The sequence below is a fragment of the Triticum aestivum genome, chromosome 1A, assembly GCF_018294505.1.
Source record: "Triticum aestivum cultivar Chinese Spring chromosome 1A, IWGSC CS RefSeq v2.1, whole genome shotgun sequence".
NCBI lineage: Eukaryota > Viridiplantae > Streptophyta > Magnoliopsida > Poales > Poaceae > Triticum > Triticum aestivum.
In genome coordinates this window covers 282,116,791-282,133,178 of record NC_057794.1, presented here as the reverse complement: position 1 = coordinate 282,133,178, position 16,388 = coordinate 282,116,791, and positions in this window count along the sequence as shown.

Sequence of the window (16,388 nt, the reverse complement as noted above, 5' to 3'; positions counted from 1 at the left end):
CGTGTGCCAACCCCTATGCATAAGTTCACGAGGTCACGGAACTCGCAAGTTGATCACCAAAACATACATCAAGTGGATCACATGATATCCCATTGTCGCCACAGATAAGCATGTGCAAGACATACATCAAGTGTTCTCAAATCCTTAAAGACTTAATCCGATAAGATAATTTCAAAGGGAAAACTCAATCCATTACATCAAGATCCAACTATAATAGCAAAGCTCGCGATACATCAAGATCGTGCCAACTCAAGAACACGAGAGAGAGAGAGATAGAGAGAGAGAGAGATATCAAACACATAGCTACTGGTACATACCTCAGCCCCGAGGGAGAACTAATCCCTCCTCGTCATGGAGAGCGTCGGGATGATGAAGATGGCCACCGGAGAGGGATTCCCCCCTCCAGTAGGGTGCCAGAATGGGTCTACATTGGTTTTCGGTGGCTACAGAGGCTTGCGGCAGCGGAACTCCTGATCTAGGTTTCTTTCTGGAAGTTTTAGTATATAAGAGGTTTTGGCGTCGAGAACAAGTCAGGGGGTCTCTGGGCTGTCCACGAGGTAGGGAGGCGCGCCCAGGGGGTTGGGCGCGCCCCCCACCCTTGTGGGCAGCCAGTGACTCTTCTAGACCAACTCTTTTACTCCTTGTCCTTCTTCTGGTCCAAAAATAAGTTCCGTGAAGTTTCAGGTCAATTGGACTCCGTTTGGTTTTCCTTTTCTGCGAAACTCAAAAGCAAGGAAAAAACAGAAACTGGCACTAGGCTGTAGATTAATAGGTTAGTCCCAAAAATCATATAAAATAGCATATAAATGCATATAAAACATCCAAAGTTGATAATATAATAGCGTGGAACAATCAAAAATTATAGACACGTTGGAGACGTATCAAGCATCCCCAAGCTTAATTCATGCTCGTCCTCGAGTAGGTAAATGATAAAAATACAATTTTTGATGTGGAATGCTACCCAACATATTTATCAATGTAATCTTCTTTATTGTGGCAAGAATATTCAGATCCATAAGATTCAAGACAAAAGTTTAATTACTGACATAAAAACAATAATACTTCAAGCATACTAACAAAGTAATCATGTCTTCTCAAAATAACATGGCCAAAGAAAGCTATCCCTACAAAATCATATAGTCTGGCTATGCTCTATCTTCATCACACAAAATATTTAAATCATGCACAACCCCGATGACAAGCCAAGCAATTGTTTCATACTTTTGATGTTCTCAAACGTTTTCAATCTTCACGCAATACATGAGCGCGAGCTATGGACATAGCACTATAGGTGGAATAGAATGGTTGTTGTGGAGAAGACAAAAAGGAGAAGATAGTCTCACATCAACTAGGTGTATCAACGGGCTATGGAGATGCCCATCAATAGATATCAATGTGAGTGAGTAGGGATTTCCATGCAACAGATGCACTAGAGCTATAAGTGTATGAAAGCTCAACAAAAGAAACTAAGTGGGTGTGCATCCAAGTCGCTTGCTCACGAAGACCTAGGGCATTTTGAGGAAGCCCATCATTGGAATATACAAGCCAAGTTCTATAATGAAAGATTCCCACTAGTATATGAAGGTGAAAACATAGGAGACTCTCTATCATGAAGATCATGGTGCTACTTTGAAGCACAAGTGTGGTAAAAGGATAGTAGCATTGCCCCTTCTCTCTTTTTCTCTCATTTTTTGGGCCTTCTCTTTTCTTATAGCCTCTTTTTTTCGTCCGGAGTCTCATCCTGACTTGTGGGGGAATCATAGTCTCCATCATCCTTTCCTCACATGGGACAATGCTCTAATAATGATGATCATCACACATTTATTTACTTACAACTCAAGAATTACAACTCGATACTTAGAACAAAATATGATTCTATGTGAATGCCTCCGGCAGTGTACAGGGATGTGCAATGACTCATGAGTGACATGTATGAAAGAATTATGAGTGGTTGCTTTGCCACAAATACGATGTCAACTACATGATCATGCAAAGCAATATGACAATGATGGAGAGTGTCATAATAAATGGAACGGTGGAAAGTTGCATGGCAATATAGCTCAGAATGGCTATGGAAATACCATAATAGGTAGGTATGGTGGCTGTTTTGAGGAAGGTATATGGTGGGTGTATGATACCGGCGAAAGGTGTGCAGTATTAGAGAGGCTAGCAATGGTGGAAGGGTGAGAGTGTGTATAATCCATGGACTCAACATTAGTTATAAAGAACTCACATACTTATTGCAAAAATCTATTAGTTATCAAAACAAAATACTACGCGCATGCTCCTAGGGGATAGATTGGTAGGAAAAGACCATCGCTCGTCCCCGACCACCACTCATAAGGAAGACAATCAAAAAATAAATCATGCTCCGACTTCATCACATAACGGTTCACCATACGTGCATGATACGGGAATCACAAACTTTAACACAAGTATCTATCAAATTCACAACTACTAAACTAGCATGACTCTAATATCACCATCTTCATATCTCAAAACAATCATAAGGAATCAAACTTCACATAGTATTCAATGCACTTTATATGAAAGTTTTTATTATACCCATCTGGGATGCCCATCATATTGGGACTAGATTCATAACCAAAGAAAACTACCATGCTGTTCTAAAGACTCTCAAAATAATATAAGTGAAACACGAGAGTTCATCTATTTCTTCAAAATAAAACCACCGCCATGCTCTAAAAGGATATAAGTGAAGCACTAGAGCAAATGACAAACTACTCTGAAAGATATAAGTGAAGATCAATGAGTAGTCGAATAATTATGCAACTATGTGAATACTCTCTAACATTTAATAATTTCAGATCTTGGTATATTATTCAAGCAGCAAGCAAAACAAAATAAAATAAAATGATGCTCCAAGCAAAACACATATCATGTGCTGAATAAAAATATAGCTCCAAGTAAAGTTACCGATGAACGAACACGAAAGAGGGGATGCCATCCTGGGCATCCCCAAGCTTAGGGTCTTGGTTGTCGTTGAATATTACCTTGGGGTGCCTTGGGCATCCCCAGGCTTAGTCTCTTGCCACTCCTTATTCCATAGTCCATTGAATCTTTACCCAAAACTTGAAAACTTCACAACACAAAACTTAACAGAAAACTTGTAAGCTCTGTTAGTATAAGAAAATAAATCACTACTTAGGTACTGTTGTGAACTCATTCTAAATTCATATTGGTGTAATATCTACTGTATTACAACTTATCTATGGTTCATACCCTCCGATACTACTCATAGATTCATCAAAATAAGCAAACAACACATAGAAAACAGGATCTGTCAAAAACAGAACAGTCTGTAGTAATCTGGATCAAACGTATACTTATGGAACCCCAAAAATTCTAAAATAAATTGGTGGACGTGAGGAACTTGTCTATTAATCATCTGCAAAAATAATCAACCTAATCGCACACTCCAGTAAAAAATGGTAGCTAATCTCGTGAGCGCTAAAGTTTCTGTTTTTTACAGCAAGATCACAAAGACTTCACCCAAGTCTTCCCAAAGGTTCTACTTGGCACAAACACTAATTAAAACATAAAACTACATCTAAAAAGAGGCTAGATGAATTAATTATTACTAAACAGGAACGAAAATCAAGGAAGAAAAATAAAAATTGGGTCGCCTCCCAACAAGCGCTAACGTTTAACGCCCCTAGCTAGGCATGATGATTTTAATGATGCTCACATAAAAGATAGGAATTGAAACATAAAGAAAGCATCATGAAGAGTATGACTATCACATTTAAGTCTAACCCACTTCCTATGCATAGGGATTTTGTGAGCAAACAACTTGTGGGAACAATAATCAACTTGCATAGGAAGGTAAAACAAGCAAATCTTCAAGATTTTCAACACATAGAGAGGAAACTTGATGTTATTGCAATTCCTACAAGCATATGTTCCTCCCTCATAATAATTACATGTAGGATCATAAGCAAATTCAACAATATAGCTATCACAAAACATATTCTTAACACGATCCACATGTATGCAAAGTAGACACTCTTCCAAAATAGTGGGATTAACATTAACTAAAGTCAAGACCTCTCCAAACCCACTTTCATAATTATCACAATAAGATTCAACACCCTCCAAAATAGTGGGATCATTACTTCCTAAAATTGACACTCTTCTAAACCCACTTTCATCAATATAATCATCATAAATAAGAGGCATGCTATCATCAAAATAAATTTGCTCATCAAAACTTGGGGGACAAAAAATATCATCTACATCAAACATAGCATCCCCAAGCTTGTGGCTTTGCATATCATTAGCATCATGGATATTCAAAGAATTCATACTAACAATATTGCAATCATGCTCATCATTCAAAGATTTAGTGCCAAACATTCTAATGCATTCTTCTTCTAACACTTGGGCACAATTATCGGAATCCTTATTTTCACGAAAGACATTAAAAAGATGAAGCATATGAGGCAACCTTAATTCCATTTTTTGTAGTTTTCTTTTATAGACTAAACTAGTGAGAAAACAAGAAACTAAAAGATTCGATTGCAAGATCTAAAGATATACCTTCAAGTGCTAACCTCCCCGGCAACGGCGCCAGAAAAGAGCTTGATGTCTACTACACAACCTTCTTCTTGTAGACGTTGTTGGGCCTCCAAGTGCAGAGGTTTGTAGGACAGTAGCAAATTTCCCTCAAGTGGATGACCTAAGGTTTATCAATCCGTGGGAGGCGTAGGATGAAGATGGTCACTCTCAAACAACCCTCCAACCAAATAACAAAGAGTCTCTCGTGTCCCCAACACACCCAATACAATGGTAAATTGTATAGGTGCACTAGTTCGGCGAAGAGATGGTGATACAAGTGCAATATGGATGATAGATATAGGTTTTTGTAATCAGAAAATATAAAAACAGCAAGGTAACTAATGATAAAAGTGAGCGAAAACGGTATTGCAATGCTAGGAAACAAGGCCTAGGGTTCATACTTTCACTAGTGCAAGTTCTCTCAACAATAATAACATAATTGGATCATATAACTATCCCTCAATATGCAACAAAGAGTCACTCCAAAGTCACTAATAGCGGAGAGAAAACGAAGAGATTATGGTAGGGTACGAAAACACCTCAAAGTTATCCTTTCTGCTCGATCTAATCAAGAGTTCGTAGTAAAATAACACAAGGCTATTCTTTCCGTTCGATCTATCATAGAGTTCGTACTAGAATAACACCTTAAGACACAAATCAACCAAAACCCTAATGTCACCAAGATACTCCAATGTCACCTCGAGTATCCATGGGTATGATTATACGATATGCATCACATAATCTCAGATTCATCTATTCAACCAACACAAATAACTTAAAGAGTGCCCCAAAGTTTCTACCGGAGAGTCAAGACAAAAACGTGTGCCAACCCCTATGCATAAGTGCACGAGGTCACGGAACTCGCAAGTTGATCACCAAAACATACATCAAGTGGATCACATGATATCCCATTGTGACCACAGATAAGCACGTGCAAGAAACACATCAAGTGTTCTCAAATCCTTAAAGACTCAATCCGATAAGATAACTTCAAAGGGTAAACTCAATCCATTACAAGAGAGTAGAGGGGAGAAACATCATAAGATCCAAGTATAATAGCAAAGCTCGCGATACATCAAGATCGTGCCAACTCAAGAACATGAGAGAGAGAGAGAGAGAGATCAAACACATAGCTACTGGTACATACCCTCAGCCCCGAGGGAGAACTGCTCCCTCCTCGTCATGGAGAGCACTGGGATGATGAAGATGGCCACCGAAGAGGGATTCCCCCCTCCGGTAGGGTGCCAGAACGGGTCTATATTGGTTTTCGGTGGCTACAGAGGCTTGCGGCGGCGGAACTCCCGATCTAGGTTTCTTTCTGGAAGTTTAGTATATAAGAGGTTTTGGCGTCGAGAACAAGTCAGGGGGTCTCCAGGCTGTCCACGAGGTAGGGAGGCGCACACAGGGGGGTGGGCACGCCCCCCACCCTCGTGGGCAGCCCGGGACTCTTCTGGCCCAACTCTTTTACTCCATGTCCTTCTTCTGGTCCAAAAATAAGTTCCGTGAAGTTTCAGGTCAATTGGACTCCGTTTGGTTTTCCTTTTCTGCGAAACTCAAAAACAAGGAAAAAACAGAAACTTGCACTGGGCTCTAGGTTAATAGGTTAGTCCCAAAAATCATATAAAATAGCATATAAATGCATATAAAACATCCAAAGTTGATAATATAATAGCATGGAACAATCAAAAATTATAGATACGTTGGAGACGTATCAATAAGGAAAGGGGGAGGCCGAATTGGAGGAGGCCCCCAAGTAGGATTCCTCCTACTTGGGGCGCCCCATGGTTGTCCCCCTCCCCCTCCCACCTATATATATGTGGGAGGGGGCGCCTAGAACACACAACAAACATTGTTAGCCGTGTGCGGTGCACCCCCTCCATAGTTTACGCCTCCGGTCATATTCATGTAGTGCTTAGGCAAAGCCATGTGCAAATCACTTCACCATCACCATCACCACGCCGTCGTGCTGACGGAACTCTCCCTCAACACTTTGCTGGATCAATAGTTTGAGGGACGTCATCGAGCTGAACATGTGCAGAACTCGGAGGTGCCGTGTGTTCGGTACTTGATCGGTTGAATCGAGAAGACGTTTGACTACATCAACCACGTTAAACTAGCGCTTCCGCTTTCGGTCTATGAGGGTACGTGGACTCACTCTCCCCCTCTTGTTGCTATGCATATCCTAGATAGATCTTGCGTGAGCGTATAATTTTTTTGAAAATGCATGCTACGTTCCCCAACAGATACATGTGTGGATACATAGACAAAACACAGTGTCCCTAGTATGCCTCTACTAGACTAGCTCGTTAATCAAAGATGGTTAAGTTTCCTAACCATAGACATGTGTTGTCATTTGATGAACATGATCACATCAATAGGAGAATGATGTGATGGACAAGACCCATCCATTAGCTTAACATAATGATCATTAAGTTTTATTGATATTACTTTCTTCATCACTTATACATATTCCTTTGACTGTGAGATTATGCAACTCCTGAATACCATAGGAATACCTTGTGTGCTATCAAATGTCACAACATAATTGGGTGATTATAAAGATGCTCTATAGGTATCTCCAAAGATGTTTGTTGGGTTGGCATAGATCAATATTAGGATTTGTCACTCCGAGTATCGGAGAGGTATCTCTAGGCCCTCTCGATAATGCACATCATGATAAGCCTTGCAAGCAATGTGACTAATGAGTTAGTTGCGGGATGATGCATTACAGAACAAGTAAAGAGACTTACCAATAACGAGATTGAACTAGGTATGAAGATACCAACGATCGAATCTCGGGCAAGTAACATACCGATGACAAAGCGAATAAAGCGTGTTGTCATTACGGTACGACCGATAAAGATCTTCGTAGAATATGTGGGAACCAATATGAGCATCCGGGTTCCTTTTTGTTATCGACCGAAGAGGTGTCTCGGTCATGTTGAAAGGATCAAGATGGACCTAGAGGGGGGTGAATAGGTACAATTACAAACTTTAATTATTACTTAGCAATTTTCGGCAATAATGCGGAATATGAAGGTGAGCCTAACAATTGCAAGTGTAGTACTAAGTGATAAGGAAGCAACATGAGTATGTAAGTAAGCAAGCACAATATGATATAAGTAAGTGCTAAGAGACAAGTAACCACAAGTAGAGAGTTAAGGTTAGGAATAACCGCAACTCCGGGAGACGATGATGTATGCCGATGTTCACTTCCTTGGAGGGAAGCTACGTCACCGTTAGAGAGGTGGATGTTACCACGAAGGCACACCAACGCCACGAAGGCTCGCCCTATTCCCCCTTTGAGACAACACCACGGAGGCGTTTCTCAACCACTAGGTGGTAGACCTTGGGGTGGTCTCCAAACCATCATAAACTTTTTCGGGGGTAATCACAAAGGTCGATTCCTCTCCAAAAGACTTCTACCGCCTAGGAGCCTCCAACCTCAAAGAGTAACAAGAACGATGGGGAAAAGCTCAAGACTTGCACAAATCATGAATTCATTTGGTGCAAAGAAGGAGAAGGAGTGGATCTATCACTTGATCGGACAACTTCTCTCAAATGCTCTCAAATCCCTTGGGGATCTAAGATTTGGTGTGGAGGAGTGAGAGAGAGAGAGTGAAATGTGTTCTAGGGTTTGTTAAAAGTGAGTGGTCAACCTTATCCCGTGGGGGAAAGGGGGCTATATATAGTGTGAGCACAAATATGGCCGTTGTACTGTAAGTGAATGAGCTGGTAGGACATCCAGGCAAGGGGCCGGACATCCGGCCTGGCAATGGACGAGGAATAGAAACAGAACAGAACAGAAAACAGAGGGGCCGGACATCCGGGGGCAAAGCCCGGACATCCGGCATAACAGGAGAGCCCGGATATCCGGCAGATGGCCGGACATCCGGCGCGGTCACTAGAAGGTTACAGAACCTCAGCAGTACACGGGTAGTAGAGGCCGGACATCCAGGATGGGGCCCGGACATCCGGCGAATCAGGAAGGCCCGAACATCTGGGGTATAACCCGGACATCCGACGTGCAGCACAGCACAAAAGCATTCTCTGGATGGCTAGGCCCAGATATCCGGCAGGTAGGCCAGATATCCGGCGTGAGGCCCGGACATTCGGCTTGAAGCCCGGACATCTGGCAGCCAAGAGGCAGAAACCTGAACATTTTATCATGTGCATGTATGGCAAGGAGGTTTGTGACAAGAGCAAGCCTTTAACTAACCCTATCGATCCCCTCTTAATAGTGCAGGATCCTATACTCAAGAAAACAAATATGAAATCAATTTTTATGCTTCATCCTTGAGTAAAATCACTTTGTATGCTCTTGATCCACACACTTTGATGAACCAGGGACTAACAACTGAAACTTACTTGACAACCATTGTTAGACCCCTATATGTATATTGTCATCAACATCAAAACATGATGTAAGGGCATGATTGCGCTTTCAATCTCCCCCTTTTTGTTTGTTGATGACAACCATACATGTTGTATCATATATGCAATAAATAATCTTAGCATTGACAATCATGAGAGCAAAAGTACAAAATAAGTATATGTTTCTATTTGCTTTTAGCTCCCCCTCAATGTGTGCATGGGATGAATATGTTAAGATGTACAACATATCTTCGTATGGTAGCATATGTACCTCAAAGAGATACAAATGTGAGAGACATGCACATATGAAACCAACATCTCATAGCCACAAGATAAGATCATATTCAAAGATATATATGTGAGAGACATGCACATATGAAACCAACATTTCATAGCCACAAGATAAGATCATAGTCTCACATGAATAAGTACCATAGGTAGCAACATAACAAGTAGTATTTAACACAACTAGACAACATAACATAGCATGAAAGTGATTGCCTACATAATAGCAGATTGAGCCTTGCCGAAGAAAGAGGCAAGACGTCCCCGATGAGCAGATGAGGAAGAAGGCGCGGAGGAAGCAGCGGGCCTAGATCCACCAATAGGCTTCTAAGGTAGTCGAGATGCAGTAACCGGTACAATAGCAGCCACACGCATGTGAACGGGTGTCGTCCAAATGGAATGCCCAACGGTCTTCACAACCTCAAACGGAGCAGTGTGATCAATAATGGCATGAATGAATGGAGCATATGGGAACTGACGCGTCTGAATGAAGCTGGCGAGATGAATCTCATGCCAAATCTAGTGAGCGGTGTCAAGAGGCTCAGTAGGTGCATCATGCATACGTACCATCAGATCAATACAGTAGTTGCGAGCCCTTGACTGATCTCCCTTCTTAGGATAGAGGGTGCGAAGCACACACTGACAGAGGATGTGGTAAGGAGCACGAAAGATGGAGACCTCATTGAGGGGATATCCACGTTCCTCGTTAGTGAGCAGAGAGGGAGGCTTCACAAGAGGCAAGCAAGCATCAATCCCTTTGGGCTTATACTCTGGATCCATACTGTGAATGCGATGTCCAACTCCAGAGAGGCCCAAAATCTGAACTGTAACATCCCAAATTTTCAATTTGGAATGTTATACAATAGATCATCACTGCATATCATATTTATTTGCATTTTGGGTTGATCCTAGAAATTCTACGCAACTCAAGGACCCTCGGAGAGAGTTCGGGATTTCGTTATATTCATATTTGAGTTTTCTCAAATTTTGAAAATAGGATCATTTGATTTTATTTATTTTATCTTCAATTATTTTCTATTATCAAAATATGAGAGAGGGAATAAAATGACTTTCCCAAAATAAAGAAATATTGAGGATTTAATAAAAAATCAAATAAGGTTTTATTCTGGAGTTTTTCGTGGTTTTATTTGAATTTAGGAAAAATTGCACGTTTTCAAAAATTGCATTTAGGGCCAAGAAAATGTTCATCCTGTTCCAAATATTTTATTTAGATGGTGAAATTTTGTTTTGGCAATTTTAGATATTTATTTATTTTTCTAGAATTTTTCTTAGTTTCGGCGAAATTGTTTTTAAAAATACCCCGCGCCTGACTCGGCCAAAGGCCCAGCCGAGCCAGGCCGGCCCGCCAGGCCACCGCCTCCCTCGCTGAGCTGCCACCGGACTCGCAGTCCGAGCCGAGCACGCGCCGCCGACCCCCTCCCCAAGCAAGGCCACCCCCCGTCCCTCCTTAAATAGCCACCCGGGCCCCCTGGAGCCTCGAGTCGCCGCGCCGCCCCGCCCACGCAGCCCCGCCGCCTGCGCCGCCCGCCGCCGCACGCAGCCCCGCCGCTAGCCGCCGCACGCCGCCCCGCGCCGCCTGCCAACGCCCGCCGCCGCTGCTGCCCACCGCCGCCGCCAGAACCCCGCCGGACCGAGCCAAGGTAGCCGCCCCGCCGCCCGGTTTTCTGAGAAAAACCGATTCGGTTTTTATAAAACCCTAGTTTTTGTTTTTTTTAATAGATCAGTTTTTTCCGGTTTATTTATTTAGCCAGCGTTCACTCGTCCATTCGTTTTAACGAACGCGTTCATCATTTAGTTCCAGAAAACGAACGTTCGCTCGTTATTCTATTCGTCATTTTTCTTTCTTCTCGGATTATTCCGTGATTATTTCTGATCGCGATTTCTGATCCGATTTTCGTTCTAGTTTAACTTTTCGCTTGTTTATCGGAATCAGGCGATTCAAGTGCCTGGAGTTTCGTCTCGAAACCCTCTTCCCGTTTAACCAACTCAAACAAGTTTTGGCCTCTGTAAAATTTGACCTAGATCCAGAATAGTAAAGAAGCTTGTTTCTTTCGCCGTTTGTCTTTCGTTGCTTCGTTTGATTTGATTCTTTTTGCCAACCGGGGTTCTTAAGTTGAACTATCTGGCTAGATCTCTTATTCGAGTTTTACCTGTGCATTAGATGAGTACTTATTGTATGCTTGTTTGTTTGCGATAGAGTACCCGGAGTGCGCCGCTTGCTACTTCGAATCGCTAGGTTTTGCGGATCATCAGCAAGGCAAGTAACACTTTGATCATACCTCCTACTACCCAGTTTTTATTGCATTATATCAATACTCACACCATTGCATGATTAGGATCTAATTAAATTGTGGGTTTGGGGAGTAGATGAGGTAGTACCTATTACCTGTTTTATTATCAAACCCTTGGGAGTTACTTCTACGTTTGCTTGTTATGCCATGCTATGCTAGTAGACGTGGATTGGGTGAGTGTATCCATGACAGATGTGAGATTGTTAAATTAATGGTTTACTTAAGGTGGCAACCTAAACACACATCTGGGTGGATTGAGGCACATGGGTATTCCAATGATTGCCTGTTTTTCTTTTGGACCGCCACCCAGGCTCAAAGGGATCATGAGATTATTCATACTAGAAACTTCCATGTGCAGCCACAAGCTACTATGGGCTCTAGCATAGTTGACTAAGTCGTGCGAACTCTTACAGTGGTAGACTAGCAGATGTAGGGGATGTAGGTTGGTACGGTCTACCCGTTCGTAAGGTGCAAGCACTTCTGAAAGACTATGTCTCGGTCATCCGTTTCTCAAACATCATGTAGTGCGAGAATCCCAATGGAGGAGATCAAGTCTTGTGGGGAAAAGTGCGCAAACCTCTGCAGAGTGTATAAACTAATCATGGTTAGCCGTGTCCCCGGTTATGGACATCTTGAGTATCTAGTACTTGGATTATCATGTGAATCTCATCATGTTACTCTAAATTAATTTTGTTGGGTTTTAATGATGATGCTTAATTGGGATTGAGAGGGTGTCTACACTCCCAATGTTTAACAACTACCATGATAGTTAAATAAAATTTATTCTTTTGCAGTAGGGAAAAATTGGCTTTACGCAAAACTGTAACCATAGAGCTTTCCACCGGCCAAATATGCATTGTAGTACAGCCTTATTCTTTCATTGCTCTCTATGTGTTAATTTGCCAGCATATTCCATGTTGTCGGTGTCAAAACCGGCGGATCTCGGGTAGGGGGTCCCGAACTGTGCATCTAAGGCGGATGGTAACAGGAGGCAGGGGACACAATGTTTTACCCAGGTTCGGGCCCTCTTGATGGAGGTAAAACTCTACGTCCTGCTTGATTAATATTGATGATATGGGTAGTACAAGAGTAGATCTACCACGAGATCGGAGAGGCTAAACCCTAGAAGCTAGCCAATGGTCTGATTGTATGTTGTAGTTGTTGTTGTCCTACGGACTAAAACCCTCCGGTTTATATAGACACCGGAGAGGGTTAGGGTTACACAAGGTCGGTTACAAAGGAGGAGATATCCATATCCGTATTGCCTAGCTTGCCTTCCACGCCAAGTAGAGTCCCATCCAGACACGAGACGAAGTCTTCAATCTTGTATCTTCATAGTCTAACAGTCCGGCCAATGGAGATAGTCCGGCTGTCCGGAGACCCCCTAATCCAGGACTCCCTCAGTAGCCCCTGAACCAGGCTTTCAATGACGATGAGTCCGGCGCGCAGTATTGTCTTCGGCATTGCAAGGCGGGTTCCTCCTCCGAATATATCACAGAAGAATTTGAATACAAGGATAGTGTCAGACCCTGCAAAATAAGTTCCACATACCACCGTAGAGAGAATAATATTTCCAAAAATCTAATTTGCTGACTTGTTTTGGCAACACGACATTATGCCATGGCCTGGTGATTATTCGAACCGTTTCCTTTAACTAGCCCCGCACATAACACGAGGCAGTTTTTTGACACGTCTTGTCAAAGCAGAGATTGTGTCCCCTTATCACGGGATTCTCATCAATATGGGCGTGGGTAACCCAACCGCGCCATCGATTACGGTGCTTGGGGGATAAGCGAGTTTTACCAGGCTAGTGGGAACGCTTAGTTTCGTCCGCCCATATAAAGGGATAAGGATTCACCTTTTCATCCACGCCTTCTTCCTCCCTTGCTCATCCGTTTTCGCACACTCGAGATCTAGCGCCCAAGTCCGCACTTCCCACCTCAACCTTCTCCAACCATGTCCAGAGCGGGAGGCAGATGGATGGTCTCCTCCGTTATGGAGGGAGACATCAAGAAGCTGAGGAGAGCCGGATACCTGCCCGACGACATTGCACACCGGCTCCCAGATGAGGGGCAGATCATCCCCACCCCGGGCCCTATGAGAGGGTAGTGTTCCTTACCCATTTCCTCCACGGACTGGGATTCCCTCTCCACACATTCGTCCGGGGGCTCATGTTTTACTACGGCCTGGATTTCCACGATCTGTCCCCGAAATTCATCCTCAACATCTTGGCGTTTATCGTCGTGTGCGAGGCCTTCCTCCGCATCAAGCCCCACTTCGGCTTATGGCTGAAGACCTTTAATGTCAAGCCGAAGGTTGTGGCAGCCGCCAGGCAGAGTGCGGAGGCGCCATGGTGGGCAAGATGCCCAACGTTACATGGCTCGAGGGCTCCTTTGTGCTAACCATAAAGGGGTTGCAATCGGGGTGGTTCTACATCACCGAGCCGCGTGACCCTGCATGGGCAGCGGCCCGCGAGTTCCGATCTGGCATCCCCATGCGGCTCACCTCCTGGAAAGAGAAGGGCCTGTCCTGGGGCAGTTCAGAAGAGCTGACCGGACTCCAAACATGTATTCAAAACATGGTGAACAAGAAGCTCAAACTCGTTAATGTAGTCCAGGTCATGCTCGTCCGCCGGATCCTCCCGTGTCAACAACGGGCCTTCAACTTGTGGGAGTTCGACCCGGCCCAACACCAAACTCTGAACAGGCTTTTCGATACAACACACGAGGATGCCTGGAAGGTGATGTTCAAGGGCGTCGAGGTCCCCCCACCCATTACTGAGGATCACGGATTCAGCGCGAAGCGCCAAGTCAGTGCGATAAGCTGTTGTACCTCTTACAGGATACTTGTTTTTCATAGTTTGACTCTATGCGGGATCTAAGCTCCCGTTCCTTTGACAAGACTGGCAGAAAATGGCCGGACAGATCGACTGCCTGGCTCCCTTGCCCGAAGGCCCAGCAAACGCTCTCCTGACGGCGATGCTGACTCCGGCTCCTTACAAGGTGCCAGAGAAGACCAAGAAGGCCAAGGGAACCCGAAAGAGTTCCCGACGCTAGGTGTTATCAGACTCATCGTCCGATGACTCTGCGGCACACTCCTCCCCCAAAGACGAGGAGGAAGAAGAAGATGCTCCCCCTTCAGTTGGGGGAGACAAGAAAAGAAAAGCCGCCCCAACTGGGGGGGGGGGCGAAGGGTCCAAGAAGGGAAGGACTCTTCTTCCGGACAGTTCCACCGCCGCCGACGACGGTGAAGACGAGTGGTTGCCCAGGGCCAAGCCCCTGGGGAGATTGTAAGTATTTGGATACCAGAGTAACTCATAGCATTCCTTTGTCGCACTGCTTTCCCTAACGCCGAACATGATTATGCAGGCCGCCAAGAGCCAATATTGATGTATCGTCGGACGGCTCCCTGGGCTCGTCGGATATGGATAGTGATCCACTTCAGACCGCCACCTCCCCTTGCCCTGCGGACGACGCAGAGGTGCTGTCTCACAAGGCACCGAGTCGAGGGGAGACGGTCCCGGAGGTGCCTCAAGGCGGCCTCCCAGACTCCAGGAGCCGAGGGGACAAGGCCCCTGAGGGCCCCAAGTTCGGCCCTCAGCCGAACACCGCGCCGGAACCTCCAGCGGTTCCGGACTCGGGCAGGCGGCCTCCTTCTAAGAGGGGCAAGACGCCTGTGCTGGTGACCTCTGCCCATCCAGAGGCGCTAGACAATCTGCTGGAAGCGCTTCGCAGCGCTTCCATCGACGAGGAGCACCGTACTGTTATGAGTGCGGTGGTCCGAAAGGTTCAGTCCACCAAGAGCGGATTGACTGAAGCCTATGCTAGCCTTCTAACAGGTTTTGAGGTAAGTGTTAAAATATAGGAAAAATATTACCGCATAGACAGTAGCCCCTGATGCTCTGTTCGGTGTTCACAAAGAAAAGCCGAACAGAGGATCAAACAATATTGCAGGAGTCTAATTTAAGTATGTCAATATGCGTATGCAGGCTTCGCTGCTGGCGTCCGCCGCACTGACTGCGGAGGTCGTCGTACTGAAGCAGGACCTCGAGGGGTCCAAGAAAGAGCTCGGCCTTGCCAAGAGGCAGCTCGAGGAGAACAAGGGTAAGTAATACCCTGTCTATAGATATTTATATATAAAAGAAGACGCGATTGCAAAATGACAGAATCATTGTATATTTGCCAGGGCCACGACCGAGGTGGCAACCCTGAAGCAAGCGCTAACCAAGGCCGAAGATAAAGCGGCCAAGGAGTGCACCGAGCGGGAAAAGCAAGAGGCTCGTGTGGGCGAGGTGCAGCAAGAGCTCCAGGCTCTCGTGACGAAGCACGGGGCGTTGGAGCTTGACTCGAAGATGCGAGAGTCTGAGCTTGCCGCGGCCATCGAGAGCGCAAGAAGTGCCAAGGCCGAAGCCCAAAAGGCCCTCCAGGAGATCGACGCAATGAACAAGATAGCGGCGGGTAAGGCATTCTATATGCAGAGCAAGCATGTAAAAGTAAATTACCGATTACTTACCCGAATTCAGAGCTCTCCAGGAGCATTCGCATATTTGCCCCGCAGCGTGTCGGATTCCGCACAATTTTACCAGGCCGAGGAGGGAAGCTCGATGGAGAAGTTGTTCTGGTCTTAGTATACTGGGACCGAACACCCGATGCCTCTGAGCGACCAGCTAAAGCAGTTGGTCGAGCTGCACAAGGTGGCCGAACAGGCCATGAAGGGCCTTATAGTCCGGCTGTGGCCTAGCGATGCCCTTCCGAACAGCTACTTCGGCCTGGTGAGGCGGCTTGTGGATGCCTGCCCACGGCTGGAGGTCGTCAAGCGGTCCGTCTACATCGAAGGTGC